The following is a 23528-nucleotide window of genomic DNA, read 5'->3' as shown; positions in this document are numbered from 1 at the left end:
GGTGGTGGTGCTGGTGGGCCGCCTTTGTAGGATGAATCATAGCGGAGAAGAGAGAGGTGGATCAAAGACGGCCATTGGTAAAAAAGCGAGGACCACCTCCTCTGATGGAGAGAGCAAAGGGAACCGATGAGCCTTGGCCTGAGAGAAATTTCATCGCGGCCACACCGGTGAGCCGGAGGAAAGTACTTAATAAAACAGCGCGGTAAAAGTGATAGGTCGGTCATTGATGTTTGCTGGAATTTGGGGCTTTTTTTTGCTCGTTCACGCCTGCACAGAGGCATTTTCACTGAACTCTTTCACCCATCTGAAATGGTGAAAATACTCTTAAAGCTAACAGTTTGTGGCAAAGCTCCAAATGAAAAATGGAAGTGAAGAGTTGGGGGCCTGGGGAGGGGGTGACAATTGGAATGGCACAAATATTGACGAGCAAGAATTAATGGGGAACAATGACGGTTTCTTGTGTAAATAAATATCAGTGTTAAGACGACGGACGAACGTCGGATCAAGTTAAACCTTCCAGTTAACCAAGATTTGCTCCGTTCCAGTCTTGCTGAGATGTTTGTTTCAAAGTCCAAGTACAGGGAATGTAATCAAAAGATTTTTTGTTTCAAACTATAAATTGTATGAACCTTAAAGTGTTTTTGAAAATTGAGGTTCCACCGCATACACAAGACCACCAGGATTCACCTCGACATACACTCCCAATCAAAATGTTTGCATTCAGCCAGACAATATCATTGGACCAGATTATAAAAATAACACAAAAATTAAATCAAGATGTCCCCAGCACATTTTTTTTGCCCCAAAGTCCTCGTCATTTGTTATGAGGTGTCTGCAGACCCAAATCTCGATCGGATACCCCAACAAATGTATGGCCAAGAGAAAAAAAAATTGATCCAAATTGTCTGTCTTTTGAATAGGGGCATCCTAACATAACTTTTTTTAATGACTGTAAATCAGTTGTGGTTCAAATCAAATGAATAAATGAAATATTTTGACTTTTAAAACAATAATATAATATTGGTCAGGTAAAGAAAAAAAAAAAATCACGTGATTGGCCCCAATTTCTGATCATGTTATCGGACTTAAAATAACCCTTGTGCATGGACACTATGTTCAAACATTTATGGGGTCACTTTTTTTTTTAAAGAAGAAGAAAAGCATTGTGTTTGCAGCAAATTTACAATGTCTGGGTTTTATTTGATTAATTTCACGTTATTTTCACAAAGACAAAAAAAACAACGAAAAAACAACATGATGACGTTTGTATGCAGAGTGATTCCAAACTTTTGAATAGTAGTGTATTGTTATGTTTAATCAGCATGCAAACTGCTTTGAAGCCTAATAATGTTTTTTTTTTTGGTAAACCTTTTACCACATGTTCAATTTTTTTACTTTCCATTACCCGTTCATTGCCATTTCTGTAAATTACATCTAAAAATGACCAAAGAGCCATGGGCTTCAGTGCCACCTGTTGCTACTCTGTGAGCTCCACAGCCGGCAAATGTGCTTTTATATGCATAGACTTTTTTTTTTTTTTTTTTTTTTTTTAAGAACACTGACTAACTGGCCAGGGATTTTTCTTTCCTTTTATGAAAGCCGAGCGGAAAACCTTTTTAAGTGTAATGTGAAATCCAACGCCGACATTGACTACGATTGTGACTTCCCGCCTCCCAGGCTGTAGAGCTTAAACATTTAAGCTGCCACGGAGCTGACAGTTCTTGGCAGACCACCATCAGCCAGCGCTCGGTCCCCTGCCAGTGGCGGAGTCTGAGTGCTCTATTGTGAGTCTGGCGTGCGACGCAGTGGCCCGACGTTTGTGTGACAGACTCAACTTCACACTGAGCAGAGCCCTTTCACTCATTGCCTGCTCCGCCGCCGATGTCGTCATCTCCTTTGCCGCACAAACATACTCATGCATGGAACGTCTCTGCTCTTTGATTCTTCCTTAGCCCCGCTACCTTCCGCTGTTTACATTTCTGTTGGTCCCCCGGAAAAAGGGGGGGAAAAAAAAAAAAAACAATAGTAGACATCACGTTTGCTACACACAAGACCTAGCATAAGTTTAATGCTAATCTGACATCACCGGGGTGGTGTGTAGGGTTACACTGGCTGATGTGTACACACAGAGCCAAGTTCTGGAACTGTGTTATTGCTGCCACACACAAACACATATTACCGTTTCTTAACAAGGCTGCGTTCAGGTTTCTGTCTCTAAACTCCGCTCTGCAGCTCTCTTGACTTCAAACAGACTCACTTTGCTCTCCTCTCCCTCTGGCACTATTTATTTTTCCGTCTGAAAAGCTTGCAAAAAAGACCGGCATGCATGGACAGTGTAGCGTCGTCTGCTTTCTGCCTGGGTTACCCGCGCACGGAAACGGGAAAAGCAAAAGGCACGCGTTGATAAGTGTGCGCGCAAATTCATTCGCGGGGTCCGTACTGACAGATATTTGCCACCCACATGAGGTCATTCGGAGGTGTTTGCGTGATGGACATGTTTGCGATGTTCGTTCAAATGAGAAATGGCGAACTTAATCCATGCTGAGAGAGCCTGTGGATGTGGGTCTCCATTCGGAGTCCCCAGTGACGGTCTCTTGTCCCTTCCTGTTTAGCCTGGGCGTCTGCCGCACATAAACACTCCGGGGCCTCCTTAGCCCCATGTGGACACAAGGGGTGGAGGGCAAGAGTCATGGTTTCAATCCGGACGAAAGGCCTGAACATTAGTCTTGTGACACTCAGGACTTGGGTTTGACCTCGAGAGCACATTTGGAAGGTCTTGGTCTCATCTCGGAATAAGACTCCCAAAAGTCTTGGTCTTGTCTTGTCAATGCCAAAAAAAAAAAAAATAATAATGTTTCCTAGACTCCGGTCTTTCAACTCCGGTCTTTTCTTAGTCTCATTTAATTATGGCCTCCTGCAAGTCTTGGTCTCAGATAGGTGCCCTCTTGAGCACAACACTATCTGCCGAGGGTGGTGACTTATCTTTTTCAGCAAGTTGGCACTTTGCCATGCCGACATCTCGCTGTTAAAAGATTTCCCAATGAGAACATTCCAAAGAGATTGATGGGTCGTGCTGGAGAAGAAAATCAGGTGTTCTGCAAGCCGTCTGCCATGTCTCTGGAATCACTACGCCTGACCACTCCGGATGTTATGCAGAGAGTGGCGTGAGCAAAATTACTACATTGATGTTTGCAGAGCAAGTTCAATGTGTCATGCTACCCTATGAAATCACGAACCTGGAGTTACCATTGCAAAATAATTATACATCCATCCATCCATTTTCTAATCCGTTTATCCTCACAAGGATCGTGGATGTGCTGTAACCTATTCCGGGTGTTTTCGGGCAGTTGGTGGGGGCCACCCTGAACCCGTTACCAGGCAACCATTCACGCTCACAGTCACACCAAGGGGCAATTCCAAGTGTTCCATCAGCCTGCCATGCATGTTTTTGGAACGTGGGAGGAAACCGCAGTACCCGGAGAAAACCCACGCAGGTATGGGGAAAACATGCAAACCCCACACAGGAAGGCCGGAGCCAGAATCGAAGTCTGAAACTCTGCATTGCAAGACCGACGCGCTAACCAGTCGACCCCCAGGGCGCCCAAGAATTGTACAGTAAAATTGATTTTTTTTAAAGTGGCGTGTTTGGTGAGGACACCCTGCACGTCTTGGTCTGAATGCTACTTGCCTATTAGTCTAGGCTTTAGCACCATCTCCTGGCATATTGGAGCTTCATAAAAAGCAAAAATAGCAGAGGATACACTAAAAAAAGTGTTACAGAATTTGAAAAAATGTTTTTAAATGGGTACAGGTCCATTTGTGAAAAGCTATATGTAAACAGTTCACAGTACTACTTTGTACAGAAAGCTCAAAGGTAGCCATCCTTTGAGTCATATCACAAGCAGAAAATATGATCAAAATTGAAGATATATCTGACCCATGTTGACACGCAGCAGCAGTGTTGCAAACAACCCAAAATTCGATACCTTTCAAATGCACCGAGAACGCACAAGTGTGTGAATGTATCGGCTTTGTCTCCGATAGACCCAGATTGCATGTTTAATAGATGAACAGGAAGAGCAAGTTTCCTGTCCCGATGTGTGCTCTGATCACAGGGACGGATCTGGTCAGGCGTAATGTATTCAAGAGCACCAAGCAAATGTCGCCGCACCCAGCTCGCTTTCATCTCAGACATGGACGGGAAGCATTATGACACCATGTGCAAGAGCCACAAGAAGGACCACACGCAGGAGCCCAAAACCATTCTTCAGTCTGAACATCTACTTATGGTCTGACAATGATAAGATGTTGTGGCACATGGCTGTCTGTCCTCGGCGTGAGCACAATAAAAATCCCACAACGGCCATGTGCGAGACCGTAAAAATGAAAAATTTTTTGGACCGTATTGTTTTGCTTGGTGTTAGCGACAAAGCTACGGGCTACAAAGAAATACGCCCCAGTCACCGGTGTCTTGCTCTTTGTGAACCAAGTATTGACGTGATCTCATATACGCACAGTCACGTATGCCGCAAGCTTTCATGCCCGTGTGCTGGATATACAAACTAAGAGGCGTAGGTTACTCGGCAACCTTTGTCCTCTCGTAGCACTGTGAGAACGTTCCGCAGGCGAGCGCATGACATTCTCCAGTTTGTTTGTTTGCTTTGCTTGTGTACCATAAAAGCTTGTGGGGACGGCCCATTGGCACCGCCCTGTTTACATGCCGATTGTGTGACTCCGGAGAGATGAAGGAGAGTAGGTCTGGAGAGCAAATGTTTCCCCACGCTACCTCACCACAGAGGGGGCAAACATGAAGGCAGCCAGGGGAAGCCTGATGTGCGAACAACTCGCTGTGGTCGGAACGGATTAACTGGGGAGGAAAAGAGCCGATGGTCTGCAGAAAAAACGATTTCCCAAGCAGTCCCGCTCCAGAAGCGCAACTTCAGACAACCGCCCTACCGGAAGTACGAAAGACGGGAGAGAGAATAAAAACAGAGAGGAAGAGGAAGGCAGAAAATAAAAGGATGCCAAATACATCCCCCCGGTGGTGAATATGCTGCCTGAAGGAGTGCCATCTGTGGTCAGGGTCTGAAAGGGAGAACACAGAAAGGAGCACCCGAGCTGGGGTCCACAAGGTGGGAGTCCAGCTGGGTCCCATTAGGACTGGACCACATGTGCCTATGAGGGGGTGAGGGGGGTGGCGGACAACAGAGGGGGCAACAGAGAGCAGAGAGGGCAGCGGGGAGGAAGTGCTGAGAGCGATAGGCCTAGACCCTGTGAAGCTTTATTAGTCTTGTCGTCTTGCTTTCCTCAACGAGGCCGCACCGAACTCCCCCCCCAAAAAAAAACCTGAACCTGCCTCACTCCCCTCCACCGACCCTCGGGCACCGCCGCGGCACAACAGTATAAAACTATTAGGGGGAGGGAGATGGCGCAGGACCACCCAGACACACATACACACACACACCCATAATAGCTACCAGGAGAAGGCCCCAGCAGGAGAGCTACAGCTGGAAAGTGAGAGTAGCGCACATGTGCGAGCAAAGTGTTCGGTCTTTCAATCATGTCACAAACATCTGTGTCACTTCTTTGTTGTGATGAGTTCATATTTGGACACTGTGGGACAGACTCTAAAACTGTGACATTTGCATCTGTGTAATTACTTACGCATGATAAGCATCTGGAGGTCGCTAGCCGCACCCCTTGGCGAGCGCATCCATTTCAGAGCGCTGGCATACCTGACATGCCTGCAGGCTCATCTGCCTGCCGCGCACAACTCCAACCCCCCCCCCGCAAAGGGGATGTGTGAGAAAAATTACGGCTGGAATCTGAGCCCTTCCTGAAATGCTGACCAGAGGTGTGAGCGGACGTGGCGGCTTTGCTCAGGCAATCATCAAGGTGGTAGACGGATATTGAGACTTATGATGGTGGTGTATCGGTGCAAGTCAACATTAACATAAGTCCAAACAACCCGAGGTGCCGAATTCAAATTTAGATTCCAATCGAACATCTCTGGAGAGATCCGAAAATGGCTGTGCGCCCAAACGCCGCCCCCCGCCCATCCAAACTGATGAAGCTTGAGAGGTGTTGCAAAGAGGAATGCGAAAAACTGCCCAAAAGGTTTTACCCAGTTTTCCGAAAAGGTATTCACACGATGTGGACAAAGAGCTGTAAATACTTTTCGGAGGCACTGTTTACGCCTGTATGTCAATTTTTTTTTTTTTTTTGCTCACAAGTCAAAACACTCTGAAGTGGGGGCACCAATGTGTAGCACTGCTGACAAGCCGGGAATAGACTGGTCACAAAATAAGGAACTAAAAACATGTCGACAAAGGGCATGGTGAAGGGCAAGAGAAAATAAAAAGCCTGCAATAAAACATCGCCTGCCTTCTGAATATAGCTCCTGGCGTTTGAAGGTTGAAGAGTTTTCATTTAGCACTACTGATTAAACTGCAATTTCCACTACAATGTAAAAATTTACAAAGGCAATTGCTGTCACAAGCCAAGTTTATAGTACCTAATGCATAACTTTACTTACGTGCGTGCGTGTGTGTGTGTATTCCCATGTTAACGGCCGCTCTGACAGCACTCACCTGCGGTTCTCGCCTCTCTCCACCCAGGACAAGATCCCACAGTCAAAGTTACGAGCTTTAATACTTCAGCCATTCAATCATTTAGCCTTTTTGTTTTTTTCTCTCTTTTGCTGCTTGTCTCCGGACTTCTCCCGCTCGTAAAGAAAATATTTGTCTTTCCAACTGCACTGTGGACCACAAAGTCCTCATGTTTTATTTGAGTCCGGGCAGTAAATGTGTGTTTTCTTCAACCATAAGCTGTTGTTCTTCTCTGAAACTTTGCAAGGGCGTAGAACGTCTGTCAAAACCGCGACAGGAAAATGCAAAAAATAATAATAATATTAATCCAAAGTGGAGGTCACGCCGATACCAATAGCTTCAATTGTAACTGCACCGGAAAGTGTAACCCCCAAAACACTTTTTTATAATTTCAAACAAATCTTAAATATATATTTTTTTCTATTCGTGCTGTGAATACTCTTAATAACAATCTAGGCTAAACTTGGCTCCTCCCTCTCAGTCGAGACATAACACACTTCCTTGGCACCAATGTACTACCCCACGAACAAACGGTAGACGAATATCTTCAATTCCTTAACATAGCAGATCAGTGACTAAATAAATATTCCACAAAGCAAAAAAAAAACCCTGAACAAGCTGGCCTCAGAGTATTTATGTGCAAAACAGACTAATTTGTCACAAGTAGCGGCGCAACGCTGCCTCATTAGCTAATCAAACCAGAAAAAAAAATCTGACACGAGGAGCGACGACTCATTAAGCAGGAGAGGAGATAAGTGGCGGAGGAGAAGTATCTCGGGAATTACCGTCAACACTTTCTTTTCGCCGTCCGTCTGTCAACGCCGCTGTGCAAACTTGAGATTAACGAAGACTCAAGAAGCGGGTTGATTGATTTATTTGTAATGTGCACAAATTGGCTGACGGTCAAGGTGATTTGCAAATAGCGCAAAACAAGCACGGGATGCTTGTGTCGGTGATTTGCATTCATAGTTTCCCGATACTTTACAAAAAAAACAAAAAACAGTTGACGCCATTTGTCATTTATTCGAGCCCGAGTGATTAATCTGCGATTAAAAAATTGTTTGCAAATTGTTAGCTTTTTTTTTTTTTTTACTCATTACAACTTAAAAAAAAAATGGCATTGGAAAAATCTTCCTCCCCCCAGAAACAAACATATATATAATTTATATATTTATGTAGTTATTCTCCCCCATTGTAAAATTAAATATGAAGGAACAAAGCATTGTAAAAAAAGTCAAATGTTCTGCTTGGACTTCACATTTTTGTTCTGAGTGTTAAGGGACTTGGGGGAAAAAAAGTTATTGTATTCATTTTATATTTATTGATTTAGTTGGCGGATTAGTCTGCTCTCAAATTTATTCTGCCAAATATTGGAATCAGGTCAAAAAATGCAGATCGTTTGGGCCCTTATTGAAAAAATTAATCAATAAATACATTTGAAATTGCGGATGCTGGGTCATTTTTGCCAAGGAAATGATCCAATACATCCACAGTGAGCCAGTTTGCATTGTGACCAAAGTAAATGTTATGCTGGATGATTTGAGTCTGGCTGGTAGTTTCATTGTGCAGAATATCAAAGACTCAAGAGCTCTCATTTTGATTGAACATTAACTTGCGGATTGATATCGCTTTTTTTACATTTATTATCCCCCAGTTCTCTTTCCAATTCTGACAACTGAAAGTGTGTATGCGTGTGTGTGTGTGTGTGTGTGTGTGTACACATCTTATCAGTTTGAGATACAGTGTAGGACAACAATCTGCAGCTACCGCACAGTGCCATGCCGAGCCTTATCATCTATTTACAGTGCCAGTTAACGTCAACATTTTTTTTGCCATCTCTCCTTTTAACAGCATCCCAATGCCAACGGCAAAAAAAAAAAAAATGTGCAGGTGGGCTTGGGCTAAGGGGAGCGTCGGTGACTGAACGGCGCCCACTACAGTACGTCATGAGCACTGTAAAGGGCATTCAATCGGGAGAGTTTCATCTGGCAACTGCACTCTCCTCCATTATCTGGCATTACGATGTGTTCAAAGCACAGACTTGTGGCTGTCAGAGCCATGTGTCAACCAGTCGGACTCAGAGGGACAACAGGCATGTGTGAGCTCGAGAATGTGTGTGTGTGTGGGGGGGGGGGGGGGGGGGGTCAGTTTTCCCTTTCCAGTAACACTACAATCTAATGTTCATCTGTCAGTAATACAATCCTGTCAACATAATCAACACCAAGTATTTTCACTTTGTTGCCAAAGAGTTTAAATGATGACAAAATATAGTCCCCACCCCAGGAGTTACACAACATTTGCTGTCGGAGCAAAAACGGACAAGTGAAGCTGGAGGGTGGAGGGAGGTGGGGGGTCACACCCAAAACAGGAAGAAGACAGAAAGGTGGCACTCATTTGAGGACAAGGCTCAACGAAGCTGACCTCCCTCTAGTCCCGTCAGTGGCAGTTAACTGTCACTCAATTTAAATGCAATTTTATTGATAGAGCACTAAATCAGATTTCTCATCCAATTCACTGTGTGTTTCAATTTTTGTCATGTTCCTTGAGTACAAAGTTTTTGCCTGCTTGCTTGTAAGATTAGCATGCTAACGGCAGACCGCTGTAAGGTTTGAAAATCGAAATTGCAGCCTTTGCGATTTGGAAACTGCATCCCAGTAGATTGCGATGTCAATTAGAATTCGATTAACTGTTCGGCCCCAATTCTTGTTGATAATCATATACGAACAAACTAATGGACGTAATTATTGGCAAATAATACAACCTAAAATTTGAGCCTCAGTGGTCCTTGCCAAGCCAAACAAATTACAACAACTTCCAACTCTTGAGTTGTTTTTCCTCTATGCGAAGCTCAAGCATTTATGTCATCATCCGAAATCCTTGAACTGACTCTTCGATAAAAGCGCCGCGTTGTTTGTTTTTCTTACCGAGAGCCTTGCGTGAATTTGGCCACTTCAACTTCCATTGCTTGATACCCTCTTTTTATTAGCGCTGGGTATTTTACGAGCCAAAGGAATGAATTACGTTGGCTAAACGCCCCGTGTTGTTTTAGGACCCGTGCGGTTCTCGATTAGGGCCGTCATTTTGGTCTACACCTCATTCGGCAGCCCATAAAGAGTGAAAACCTCAGAGAATGTGCATGAGTAAGCTAAGCATGGAATAACAATGACACAAGAATAGAAGCTGCAGTCTGAGGGTGAGAAAAGTGATTGAAAAACAAGAATGGAAAGGAAAAGAGGGGCGAGAAGCGGGGAGTGGAGGCGTTGGGGGGGTGCCAAAGCATCAAACGGCAGTGAGAAAGAAATATGAGAGGCATTTGATTATTCCCATGGCTGGATACTTAGCATAGAGAACCCCTTTCTCTTTCTGACTTTCGAGCACATTCAGCCATTAGCACACATAAACACACACACACGCGGTGGCGATCATGTTGACCACCCAGCCAGTGCCCCCTGTGCCCCCCCCCCTCCCCCACCTCTCACCTTGCTCAGGGGCGCTAGAGCGGAGAGGAAAAACTACACCATTCACTTCCTATGCCTCCCTCCCCTTTCTGCTGTTGCTCTCGTTGGCGCTCTGTGCTCCCATTCATGTTGTAACAACTCGTAAAAAGGAAGGAAACTTTGACCCACCTCCGTAAAAGTTGCCAATCGACTTGGATCATCTGTTGGGCGGCGGAGGGCTTTTGGGAAATTCAGAGCGACTCTCGACGCTTCCTGTACAAAGTTTCCACGTCGATGACGGGCTGCTGTTCGATTAACCGTTTGTTTGGTTTGAAAACTTTTTTGAAAGCCTGTGGCACACGAGTCAAAAGTATAACTACATGAATAACTTGGTTCAAAAGTAGCATTTAAGTATTTTTTTTTTTTAGGGGGGGTGGACAAGTTATTTGATTTGCTCATTGAGAAAATCCTGATGATGAAAACAGCACAAGTCTGAGTCAAGGGCTGCCAAAAAAATGCTCATTATATAATATATGTGTGTATATGTATATGTTTTAATATAATATATGTAATATAAGTCGGAAGAACTTTGAAATAAGTTCTTGACATTTTTGGGGAAAATCAAGGTGTTTGCTCTGAATTGCTCCGTTGTTTTGACTTATATGTTTATGTCGGGCACAATCCAAGGAACAATTAGTTCTGTCAACTTTTTATTTTTTTTTGGGCCGTGTGAAATGCGGGGAAAGCCAATATTCAGGGCAGCACTACTTTAAAGATTTTGTTAATTTTTTTCATATTCATATTTTTACAATGTTTCAATTCCTTGAGGGATATCACACTGCTGCCCAAATTTGATTAAATCGTCCATTTTCCTGTCAAAAACACACTGTGCAAAACAGAGATGAAACGCTATGTTGTAGCAAGCAAGGTTGAAATTTCTCAAATGATTTTCCTGATATTTTTATGAGCAATCGTAGGGGTCAACTGACCGGTCATGTCAAATGTTCAGTGGGGATGAGTATGTGAAATTGCACTTAGTCGTGCGTGTTTGTCCTCAGACTTGAGCTCAATTGGTGCAGCTAATTGCTGATAACGCAGTTGATTTAAAGCAAATAAACAGGCGGCTGAAGAGAGACAATCAGTCAGAGGCTGGCAGGCAAACAGACAGTCGGGTCACTCGCACACAAAGAGACAGTGATAAACACGAAGAGAGCCAAGGCAGTCATTTCGAGCCACATGTGGGAGCAGTAGCAAGAGAAACCAAGCTGAGGTTAGAGGTCACACAAGATTTGGCTTTCCTGCTTCTCCACCCCAGAAGACCTCAACCGGATCGTCTTTTTATACACACACACACACACACACACACACACACACACACACAGTCATTCAAGCTTGGGACTCATCTGTTCTCCATCCACACACCTGCTCTGCCGCCGTTCATTTCAACGGCGTGCTGCCATGCACCAACCAGCACACGGCAAAGATTTGGCAAACCTCATCTAAGAAGGGGACATACTTTGTCATTCTTCCACAAATGAAAACAAAACTCCAAGATGACTTCACGGGCATGTTGGGATCGAATTAACCAAATATATACGTATATCTTTTTTGGGGGGGGCCGGGGGGGGTGTACTCAACCACGGCCAGACCAAGTATGTTATAGGAGGAGCCCACTGTACACCTTTAAATTTACATTGTTTAGTTACATTTGTACCTTCAAAATAAAATATATATTTATTATATTCATTAATTTTTTTTAAATCATGGATCAATACCATGGAGCAGAAATTCAGATACCAATCAAATGTTACCTTTATTGGCTGACTAAAGCCCAAACATTGTTAGTTCATGCTAAACTATGCATCCAACAACATTGCAGCTCTGCTTAGGTTTGATTTTGACATGGCAGGAGTTTCGTAGAGTCAGGCTGTCACTTGCGGAAAAAGAAAACTTGATGTGAGGGCCGTATTATTCAAGAGAGGCATATTAGGTTTCTTTGTTTGGTTCAGGGTTTAAAACCGTCAAAACATATCACGCCTCTGTGTATGTACATCTATGCATTTAATTCATCTTGAGGCACATCTTTTGTGAGCCGAGCTCCCGTTGCCACGCTCTTTATAAACACATCAGTTGGACTGACAGCACGCAGCGGGAGGGAGCCTGAACCTGGAGACGGCCAGGGACAGAAGTCTCACCAAAAAGAAAAAAAAAATCACTTAATTTATTTCCCTCCAAATTGGAAAATGCACGCTCACACCTGACTAAATCATCAGACGTCAAACTGGAGACGGCCCCCCACTGCACACGGACGAAACTCGATCCCACTTGTGCTGTGCTCACCCAAGCCAACGCTGGCAGTGAGAACATGTCACATACGGCGTAAGCGCTTCTTAATGGATTGGGCAGATGTGCCGTCCCCTCGAAATCCTTGTACCAATGTCTCCCTCCCATACCCACACCACAAGTCCCTCCCCATTCCCGGTTCCATTTTTGAAGCACCCAGCCCCATTTATTGTGGCTTCCACGGCCACTGCGTACGCTTTAGCTTTGAGCTTATGCCTCCTCTTTCTGGGTCCTTGGCTCTTCTTTAAACATACTCGCTTCAGTTCAATTAACTCCCACCATGTTCTATTTTCTACCAGTTTCAATATAAGGCCCGTCCTGTTTAGAATTTCTCAAACGAGCTTGAATCATGTATAGTTGTCATTGTGTGTTATTTTGGGGTGGAAGGAATGCCACCACAGATGAGGAAAAAGTGACAGCTGAGGAGAATTTCAAACTAAACATTACACCAAATCCCATCATGCTGTGACAAAACAAAATTGTGTAGAAGATTGATTGTCAAAAGACGTTTAACTAAGACTGGGCAACATGGCCTTCAAACTTTTCACAAAAATCCGATTTCCAATTGAAGTCGTCGTATTGACCTTTCACTAATACAGAAAGCGAATGACAAGACTTGCCTTGTGTGGTTTTTTCCCCTCTAAGATTTTCTCTATTTCTTCGGCATTTTTCAATGTCAGAAATGTACATAGACGTGATCCCAAATAAGGTTCAAAAGTTTTTTTGTCTCTAGTATCGGTGGCTGGTATCGATACCTTAAACAGACTTATCAAACTAATTTTTGTCACGGGCCACTTTGAAGTTAAGTTTTCTCTCAGAGGGCCGTTATAACAGTGAAACCACAAAAATCGTTTCATCGCATTATTACTTTTACCCAACAAATTAATAGATTACAGGTTTTTAAATCAGTCAACCATAATAGTTTGTCAATTATCGTTCAAGTGAGTGTAAACATGGTAGAAAAACTATTGCAAAAAAATTTGACATGATTTTCTTTTGGGGGGGCCCACATAAAATTATGACGGGCCGGATATGGCGCCTGGGCCTTGAGTTTAACACCAGTGCCTTAAAACTGCCTGATATCTAATGTCTAATTTTGGGGGGGTTAAATCACCAATCAATTTTTTGATAAATAATCACCGGAAGGGTCAAGGGTTGGCACTTTTGAGTGTGCCTTTTTTAAATGTGCTCCTCTCTGTTCACGGCCGTCTCAAATCAAGCTTCGAACTGCAGAAGCTGCTCAGCAACGTCTATTTTCAAAAAAAGAGGCGCAAACAATATTGCAAACTGAAAAGCCTTATGCTATCAATAAGTTATTTTAAACATCAGTTCACAGCAGGGGGAAAAAAAGTGAAAAACAGACCAATACCCAAACAGGTGTTTTCATTTACTTTGATTAGACGCCCCCACCCCTTCCACCCCCTGCCTCAAAACTATACATCTTGTTCCCACCACACACCCATCCTCCCCACCCCCCCGGGCTCCCACCAAACGGCAGAGCTGTGTTGCAAGACCTGCATCTAATTTGAATGAGTTTCGGGAGTAAAAATAATGAGCTGCAAATTGCCTTTATTTAGAGTTCACGCCAAATGTCAGGCGTAATTGGCTCTCGTGTCATGATTTCCACATCCAGGTGACAGTTGATTTGTTTCAACTTTGCCCCCGGTTCTTTCAGGAAATACACAAATCCCGTCTGAACCAAAGAGGCGTCATTAAAAGCATTAGCATGCTTTTGAAATCCTTAAGTTTTGTGTGACTAACGTGACAGGTAGAGACCGTTTCACACATTGCCCGGGTGAATGGGACGCGGTGATTGATTGACAGCCGCCACGTTGCTACGACAGTAGCAACGTTACAGTTTGCATGATCAGAGACGGGGCCCTTTGTTGTTGTTGTTTGTTTGTTAATTCCACATTACCATCGCTGTCTTTTCGGATTGTTTAACACTGACTGTAATATGAGACACAATGAAATGATGATGAAAAGCTGCCGTTTTAAAAACACAAACAATCGTGTATGTTCTTTTTATGGGCCATAAGTGTTTGAAAGCAGCTGCATTAAGGGAGTTGGTGAAAGGGGGGTTACAAGGGTCTTTCCAAATGCAATCTGTTTTTCCTCATCGTGTGTGTACGGTCTAAGCGCGGACGCCGAAAGGGGCCAGTAATTAGTCTGCCCAAGACGAAAACACGCTTGTGCTCTTGATGTTCATAAAGTGTGAGGGATGAGTCACGAGACTCGGATTTTTTTCATTTCAAAATTTATTCCACCATTAATGTGACCTACAAGATAAACTGTAAAATTCAAATGGAAAAACAAAAACCTCATGAAATCTTTTAAGAAGTTAAATTAATAAGAAAATGTGCGAATGCAAGTGTGGGGATGTGGCCGTCTTCAGAATTAACCAAGCGCATTCACACGTCAGAACTTGGTTTTATTCAAAATGCTCATGTCTTCCTTATCAGCTGCTTATTCCTTACAGTGACTCAGCAATTTATTCAAAAAAAAAAAAAAAAGAACAACATTGCCTAGACTCACCTAAGGGCCCACCATTTTTAAACCTTTTTACTAGCGAGCGTGAAACATTCACAAGAATGTAACTTGTATCGGTCTTTCCTGACCACTTTATTTACTTACAAAGCCAGAAAGGGAGAGTAAATACTCAGCGACGACAAGCTACACTTCAGTCATTTTCACTTATCTAGCTTGCCAATGACAGACCTGCAACTCGGTTGACTCGCAATGATTGGCTTTTTGGCTTCAGTCGAAGAGAGAAGAAAAACAGTGAAGAGATAGTTTGACTAGAAAACAAGCCTGAAGTTAATTACGGCTTTCATTCAAATTGCACAACATGGCGCCAGTCGCAAGTATTAGCGGCTAGCACCCGGTAGGCTAGCGATAGCCGGCAGATGACATTTCAAAGGCACTATCAAAGGCAAATATTAAACTGCACACTTACCTAAAATGCTAACACCGACAGAGCATTTCCTACCAATATATTTTTTACAATTTTTAAAAGCCAGGCTTACTCAAAATGGCTCCTGAACTTTTCTGTCACACAAGCGTAAAAAGAACCAAAAACAAGAAAACGTTTGCCATATCAACTCATTAGCTTTGCTAACTGTTGCGATTGCATTCAGGAGAAATCCATTAGGAATCCCGTTTATTAGCAAAAGCGTTGAAAACAGTCTCGAAAGGTGAGGCTCACTAGCACATTACGTAACAGAGGAAGCCATCAGTCAGTGCTGCCATGCGGAACGACATTCAACACATTTCTATGCCTTGTCAGAGTTGCTGCTTCCATTCAAAGATGGTGACCTGATGTGTTTGTGCAAGGCTAAATCAGTTTGAGGATAGGGGTAGGGGGGGCAATAGGTATGTGTGTACGTGTGTGTTGGGGTGTTCCCACCAGTAATTCATGGCGGCAAATGATCAGCCGTGAACAAACAACGAGCAAGCCACCCGTCCGTCTGCACAAACAAGCAAACAAACATTGACAACACACAAACAAGCACGGTGACGGCAGCCTTTGAGAAGATGAATCACGTCGAGACAGACGAAGGCGCTTGCGGCAGACTTTTTTTTTTTTTTTTACACAAGCTTATATTTCTATAATAACTGGCTGAGTGCTTTTAAGAGCTGTTTGTGTCAGGGCTCTCATGCACATCCAACTATCCATCGCGTGAACACATGCAGTTTGGAGTGTCTTTTTGTTTTTCTTATGTGTGGTTGCTATTGTGAGCAAGTGTGTGTGCGTCTGTGTGGGATGTAACCCAAGCCGGAGCGGCACAACACAGCAGCCTGTTCAAAGGCCTGTTTGTATTATTACAGCTTGTCCAGCTGCTCAGGACAGACAAACAAGACTTAGTGCTCTGGGCTGCAAAACAGACCTCCCAGCCTATTGTCGAAGCCCCTGCGGTCCAGCCCGGCCGAGCCTAGCATTTTGGCTCAGAAACGAACAAGCGGACGCCTACAGAAATGTCGAAACGTATAGACCGTAGATTGTCATGCATGAAGGCAACCTTTGGGAGAAAACATCTGAGCAGTGAACAGAGTAGCTCATCGTCCCAGAACATTATTTTCCAGTTGATTTATGAGAATGTCCTTTTTTGTTTTGTTTTGTTTTTTAAAGCTTTGTTTCACAAAATGTCTTCATCTACTTCATTAAATGGGTACGCCAAATGTTTGTGTAGGAATGCTCTCTCTGCCCTTTTCGCTCCCTAACAGTTTGAAAAGTGCTTATCCATTTTTTTTCCAGCGCACTGTAATGAGTAACACTAGCTCCCTGTCAAAATAGTGAGTCTCCATTCCACATCTGAATCCCCCACATACTTCCCTGAGCAATGATCCAGAAAACAAAATATTGCTTTATATACACAGCGATCCTCTCAGAGAGCTGATGGAAATTAATGCCTGTATTTTTAGCGCAGGCGTGTTTTGTCGACAATATTTCTTTCAGAGTGCACTCCGCTGGCCTCCGAGCGGCTCCCTCCTCTGGAGATGGGCCAAAAGGATCCGATCGAGGTGATTAAGATCTGGGTAAGCCAACACTCTGGCTCCCTCACACCTCCGTCTCTATGCCGCCCCCCCCCCCCTTTTTTTTATCCTTTTCACCTCCATTGGTGCCACTCTTGCTCACTTCCCACCCACTAGCGCTCCATACTCCTCCAGTCGGCATCCATCCACCTCCTCGTCCCCTCCATCCCCTCTTTCACCCGCTCTGACTCAGGGTCCCTGTGTGCCTGTATGTAACATCAGTAAAGCTGTCAGGCAGCCAGGCCAAGGTAAACAGCCCAGCGCTAGGTTCAGGGGTGATGGGGGGGCCTGAGATGTTTTTCCTCGGGAACCAAGGGACCCCCGAGGGCTTCTGGCTGGGGCCAAGGAGGAGGGAAGATGATCCCATGAGCTGCCCCCCCTAGCCCCTAACAGACACACACACACACACAAGACAATCTTCACTTTTTTCGTCTCTCTCCTCCCCATCACTCCCTGTGCGTCGTCCTCATCATGCATCTGTGTACACAAAGCTTTCGGGCAGGAGCCTCGTCACACATTTACATCATCCATCAACATGAGCGCACTTTTTATACTTCGACGCATACACGCACACGCGCAATTTTCTGGCATTTCTAGCCGTTCCCGGTGGAGCTTCTAAAGCCTGTATTTGGTGCAAAATTTCTGGGCGGGTGAAGAGAAAAAAACGGGGCCATCTTGACTTAGAAGCTCACCAACTAAGAATGTTAACGAAAACCGATTTTGATTGAAAAGATGAGTGCATCAAATCGAAGACAACTTTAAAATATATGCCATCCTTGAATCATACCACACCTCATGTTGCAAGATGCGTCTTGAATTGGAGAGATACACACCGCAAATACATACATACCAGTCAAAAGTTTGAAAACACACTCTAATTTCATATTTTTTTGCTATTTAATTTCCTGGACTGTGGATTCATACTGAAATCAACGACATTATGAATAAATATTGATGGAATTCTTTGGTAAACAAAAAAAAAATGCAAATCAAAACTAACATATCCTCACAAGGGGGCAGGGGGTGCTGGAGCCTATTCCAGCCGTCTTCGGGCAGTAGGCGGGGGACATCCTGAACCTGTTGCTAGCCATTAGCTAGCCATTGTAATGCCATTTTGGAATGTGGGAGGAAACCAGAGTACCCGGAGAAAACTCAACGAGGCACGGGGAGGCAGGCGGGATCAACCCACAACCTCTGCACTGTGAGGTCGACCCACCCTAATCAAAACTATTATATATATATATATATATATATATATATATATATATACACACACACACACAAACATAGATCGACAGACAGATAAGAGGAAAAGTACGATGGAGTTTTTGCCGCCTAGCGACAAACATCACAATGCTACCTAAGTGCAACATTCTCCCAACAATGAAGGAAAAATGGAATGCAGAGCGCATAGTCAGCTGTGATTACGCGAAGAGACTCGCCTCCCAGTTACACCCGGTAATCCCCCTTCCTCATACTTGCTCTTCATCGCACCCATACCCGTCACACCCATTTTTATTGCTGGTAAGTATACAAACGATCCCCTCCATTTTTCTACAGCGCTTAGCTTCATTAAGGGTGAGCTGGAGCCGATCTCAACTCACTTCTTAATGGCTGGCAGGGTACAGTCTGGACTCAATCACAGAGAACATATGGACAAACAAGCGGTCACTCTTACATTCACATGATTTTGCAATATGTGGGAAGAAAACGGAGAAGGCGGAGCCGAGTAACGGGCTGCCCTTGACGAGTACATAGTTTTAACACACGGCAGTGGATTCGTTTTTACGCTTCAATAATAAACATCTTTTAACACACGCAAAGGAAGAAATACACTCACTTATTGTTAGCCTCCTTCTACAATTCCCTAAACATCTGCATCAGACAATCTGAGTAAATTAACAATTGTTTTCATTTTATGACACAACGGTGAAGTTATTCAAAACCGACCGCACGCTTAAATCATTACCATTTCCATTCGGGCTTCTACAGGGAAATTTGATTCTCAAAGCAAACAAATGCATCCCAACCATTTTCAGGCCACGAGGTTCCACTGTAGCTTTATGAATTATGACTTTTTATAAAATAGTCAAAAGGGGCGCAGCGGTGACTGGGGGAGGGGGTAGCAATGGAGAAGCGTTTGCGAGTTGAATGGCAATTGAGGACAGAATAGAAGATGGAGGGACGTGATATCCCTAACCTGTCCATGACCCTTCTCATTCCCAGTAAGCTGCTCCCTCCGACGGTGGCAGATGGCCTACGATGACGAGCGAGACAGTCTCCGAACAAACCAGAGGTAGCAAATCAGACAAAGCAGTAAAAACAGACCAAGTGGGACAAAAGGAGACAGGGAGTAAGGAAAGAAATAGAACTTTTTGGAAGCAAAACTAGGGTGAAATAAAAAAAGCGTGAAGAGTGATTTAATGGGGGGGAAACTTAAGAAAAGAGGCTGGTCCAGCCAAGAAAAGCATGTAGAATTGAATTAGGGCGCAGGGAACACAAGCAAGCAGGCAAGCACAAGTAGAGAGGAGCAGGGGTGCATAGAGAAAGAGGAGGACCATTACCTTTCTTACATTAGCCGTTACATCCCTTGGCGACCGTTGAGGGGGTTTTAAGAAAAAAAATAATAAAAGGAGGAAACGTCACAGGGTCGGAAGAAGGATTAGGATAATTGGAGAGGACTGAATGGGACAGCAGCTTCATGAGGACCCATCTATATTTGCAAATAGTATTGCTTTGAGACAATATGGAACAGCAGGTGGGACCTTTTTGAAACATCTTGGTGAAAATAAAGTTTCGTTTGAGTTCATGGGCCAAAAAGTAAGTGGTTCTGACAGAATCTGCGGACAAGTGCAATCCATAAAAACTCAAGCTCTCATACAAACGCGTAGTTGAAGGTGACCATTTTTAGAACTTACTATTCTACTTATTATCTCCAATAATTAGATTTTTTTAATGGCTTGATAATATTAGACAATACGAACTGTGTGTGGCTTTAAAGGTGAGGCCTGGCACAGGTTAGAAGCTGCCTGTTAACAAGCTAACCGTTAGCCAGTCGGCGCGTTGACTGACTGGGCGTTTTGTTGTGGGTCATAAAAGCTCACCCATGAGCGTTCTTGTGTATTTATTTTGTTCAATAAAATGATTTAAAGAGCGCCGGCTGATCTCTCATAATCACAACACTACACACACATTGCATCGCTGTTTAGCGATGTGTTGACAATGATTTTTGTTCGTTTGTTAGAACCATTTTTTTTCAACAACAAGTTATCCCATTAATTGGTTCAGCCTACTCATACAAAAGCTTGTGAAATAGAAGGAGTTCTAATAGTCTTGCGGTCCGAAAATAAAGGTGTAGTTAAGTGTTTGGACAGTTTTTCTATCAAATGACAGTTTCAGCCTGGAAAGTATGAGTTGACTTGACATAAATTCGGCAAAATTTTTGAAACGAGAAATGGCAAGTCAACTAATGACACAAAATCAACCGAGTTTCATGTTGGAGACTCTGACTAGCACTCCCGAGCGTAACACAACCTACTGACACCGACCGGCATGATATTTATCAACTGCCACTTTGCCACACTTAAACATAGTCTGGAACTCTTTACTGACAAGAGCATTTCTGGGAGAGATTTTTGGTCCAAGACCAGAGTTATTTTATCACTTCATCAATGACATTTAGGGTTCTCCAAAGGCTCCAAAAAATGTACGCCGTGTTATTTTACCTTACAACGTCGACGTGCAACTATGGTTCTCTCCCTTGTTTTCCCATTGCCCTGTCGCTATCATTCTTCCTGTTCTGTCGCTGCTCCACATCAATCACAAAGTGCCACAATGGTCTGTGACGGCTCACTGACAGGTCCGACACATACCTTGCAACCACTGGGGCTGGCAATACACAAGAGGACAAATCACACTTAGACCCTGGCCAATCCACGTTAGTGCCCATCTATCAGCCTCCAGACATTTACCTTTGACATTCTAGAATTACAGTGAACTCACAACATATTCAAACACACAGCAAAAGCACAGCAGCATAAACGTGATTGAAAATACTGTATATATTTCACTCTCCCTTTAAGAGGCGGTGCCTGTAAGTGCCATGTGAGAATCTGGGTGGAGGCAGTGGCGACAGCAGCTTCTGTGCGAGTGTGCTCATGTTCAGTAAATCGTTAAAAACTGCAGAGGGTGTATCTCCGTTCCCACATGCAAGGGCATTAGACTTAGTATACTGTAAAATTGAAAAATGAAATATAGATTACTTAAAGAAAGAAACTAAACAGCAAACAACACCGATTTGGCGTCTTTAAAACTCCTGGTTCGAGTTATGTGCCAATTTCTTTAACGTGTTATATACAATACAATACAATACAATACATTCTGATTTATATAGCGCTTTCACAACTATATATATATATAATATATATATATAATATATAATATAATTATGTCAAATAAAATAACTTTGTACAACAGTGTCAGCAATCTAAATCGTTGTATTGTAATGCTGGCAACAACCAAAAAAATCCAAGTTTAAGAATACCATTAGATCATAAAATAAACCCCAGCATATTAATGGGGATCTTATTACAGCGGTTCTGTTACAACAAATACAAAACAGTGTAAATTATACACAGCGCTTTCCCTTTCTCACATTTTATGCAAACATTATGTTTCCCAGTTTTATTAGTCAAAAACCTTATGTACATTGGACTTTTATTAGTTTTTTACATACGTGCCGGCTGCACTGTACAAGTTAAACGGCATCTGTGATGACTGCCTGACTGACAGTAGTTTTTAATTCGTCATCGCTTGCAGCCATTTTGTCAGGGCGTAATGTCGACCCCACTCAATTGTAAATAATCATATTAACTACAGTTACTGAACCTTAAAAGATGACAGACTGGCGTCATCATTGATATTGAGTTACAGGTACAATCAAAAATTTGTTTGGTGAAATCAGCAGAATCAGCATCACTTACGATAAGCAGGCAAACTCAGCGCAGAGACGAACAAGATGGATGGTAAACGGCGCTTTCCAAGCCTCCCCTTGTGTCACCTCTTTGTGTTGTCTTCTTTTCGCAGTTGTGGATTTAATTCCGATTTATTACCTCTTAAATTGCAGTTTAAGATTTTCTGAAACTTGTCAGATGACGCCTGGTGCAGCGCGACACAAATTTAAAGACAGGTGCGTGGTCACCTGTCAATGACAGAACCGGAGGAAGAACTTCCGGTAACGATAAAAGAAACACGGTTTTAATTTTTTTTTTTTGATCACCAAAAGCATAAAAATTAGCAAGTGTCAACATATAATAATCATAAGAATAATAAATTGGTTTGTGGGGTTAAAATAGTGTCTCACTGTTTTTACTTTTTACACTTTTTTTTTTCTTCCAAACAACGCTTTGAGGTGGATATACGACATGTTTCACCCATCCTTAACAACGGGTTGGTGAACACGTTGTATTTGTACCTTCACAGGTTTAAATGACTCGTGGATGGATTATATATGAGTGAGAATTAAGATACAGTACAGGACAGCGATTTGGTAACTGGGACTCTAAATCTTTCCTCACTAGGGGGGCCATCAAGGTCAGATTTAAATTTATCGCGATGTTTTGTGCCAGACCATCAATCAAACTTAGACTTGTCATTTTCAGCCACCCTTAATCATTACATTGATCCACAGACTAACATTTTGGTTTTTCTTCTCATTCAAAGCCCATTTTTCATCTAAGCTTAATTAGAATGCCCATTTTATGTCATTTCTTTTGGGTGAAAATAGTTTTGTGTTTGCAAAAAAAAAACAACAACCACTACAAGAAATGAATGAACCTCTTGCATGCATGTGTGCAGCTAATATTGCTTGTTAACCATCCAACTGTGTGGTTGAGGAACCAACCAACACCGTCAAACTATTATATGGCGCATTTTTTAAATGAAAATGTGCCGCAAATACATCCAGCCGCAAAAGTCGAGCAAGTGCTTACATGTGTAGGCTCACTTTTAACTCTCTTTTGCTCACACACACTTGATCTACTTAGATCTCCCACATCTAACTGCCACTTAACCTCACTTTCTCTACTCACCCATCTGCTCGCCCCCCCTACCCCTTCAGCTCTCAATCCATCATCCAGCTGCGCTCTGCGTAATGACTCTATAGTCATGAACAACATTAATCCACACCCTGTCCAAATGCAGACACACTCACACGTGATCAGATACTCCTTTACCTTTGTTCAGAGTCCAATCTTGGGCTACTTCACCGCTACATCTGCCTCTCAAAGTGTTGTTTTGCTCCTCCGCTGTCCCTTTTTCACGTGTGACATTTCTCGTCTTGAGTGGGCTTATCATCTTCGGCCTTTTATTTGCCTCAAGCTTTGAACTTGTGTCCTCTTCATGTACCACGGGGACTCCAATGTGAGAAAATAGTCTCGCGGGGACACACAGTTATGAATAGGTCCTTGTAGGGAGACACATTTTGTCAATATGTTGCTGCAAAAAAAAAAAAAAAAAGATGAGGAGGGTGTATAAATCCCAAACCTTATGACATACACATTTTCTGCATCTGTGTTACAGGAGAAAAGAGGCAGGGGTGTGTACATGT

The 23528-nt window shown here is 43.2% G+C and overlaps 1 long non-coding RNA gene across 2 annotated transcripts in view; it reads right to left on the bottom strand.

Moving 5' to 3' along the window:
- The window catches only part of LOC127606494 (uncharacterized), an 85019-nt gene extending 62901 nt beyond the window's left edge, over positions 1-22118 (bottom strand). For both annotated transcript variants that reach the window (XR_007963804.1, XR_007963803.1), the window contains exon 1: positions 21904-22118. This is a non-coding gene — a long non-coding RNA (uncharacterized LOC127606494). The remainder of the gene's footprint in view (positions 1-21903) is intronic.
- Between the last annotated feature and the right edge of the window lie 1410 nt (positions 22119-23528).

The sequence above is a fragment of the Hippocampus zosterae genome, chromosome 8 (genome assembly GCF_025434085.1).
Source record: "Hippocampus zosterae strain Florida chromosome 8, ASM2543408v3, whole genome shotgun sequence".
In the NCBI taxonomy this organism is placed as follows: domain Eukaryota; kingdom Metazoa; phylum Chordata; class Actinopteri; order Syngnathiformes; family Syngnathidae; genus Hippocampus; species Hippocampus zosterae.
This window is presented reverse-complemented; position numbering and strand designations above follow the sequence as displayed.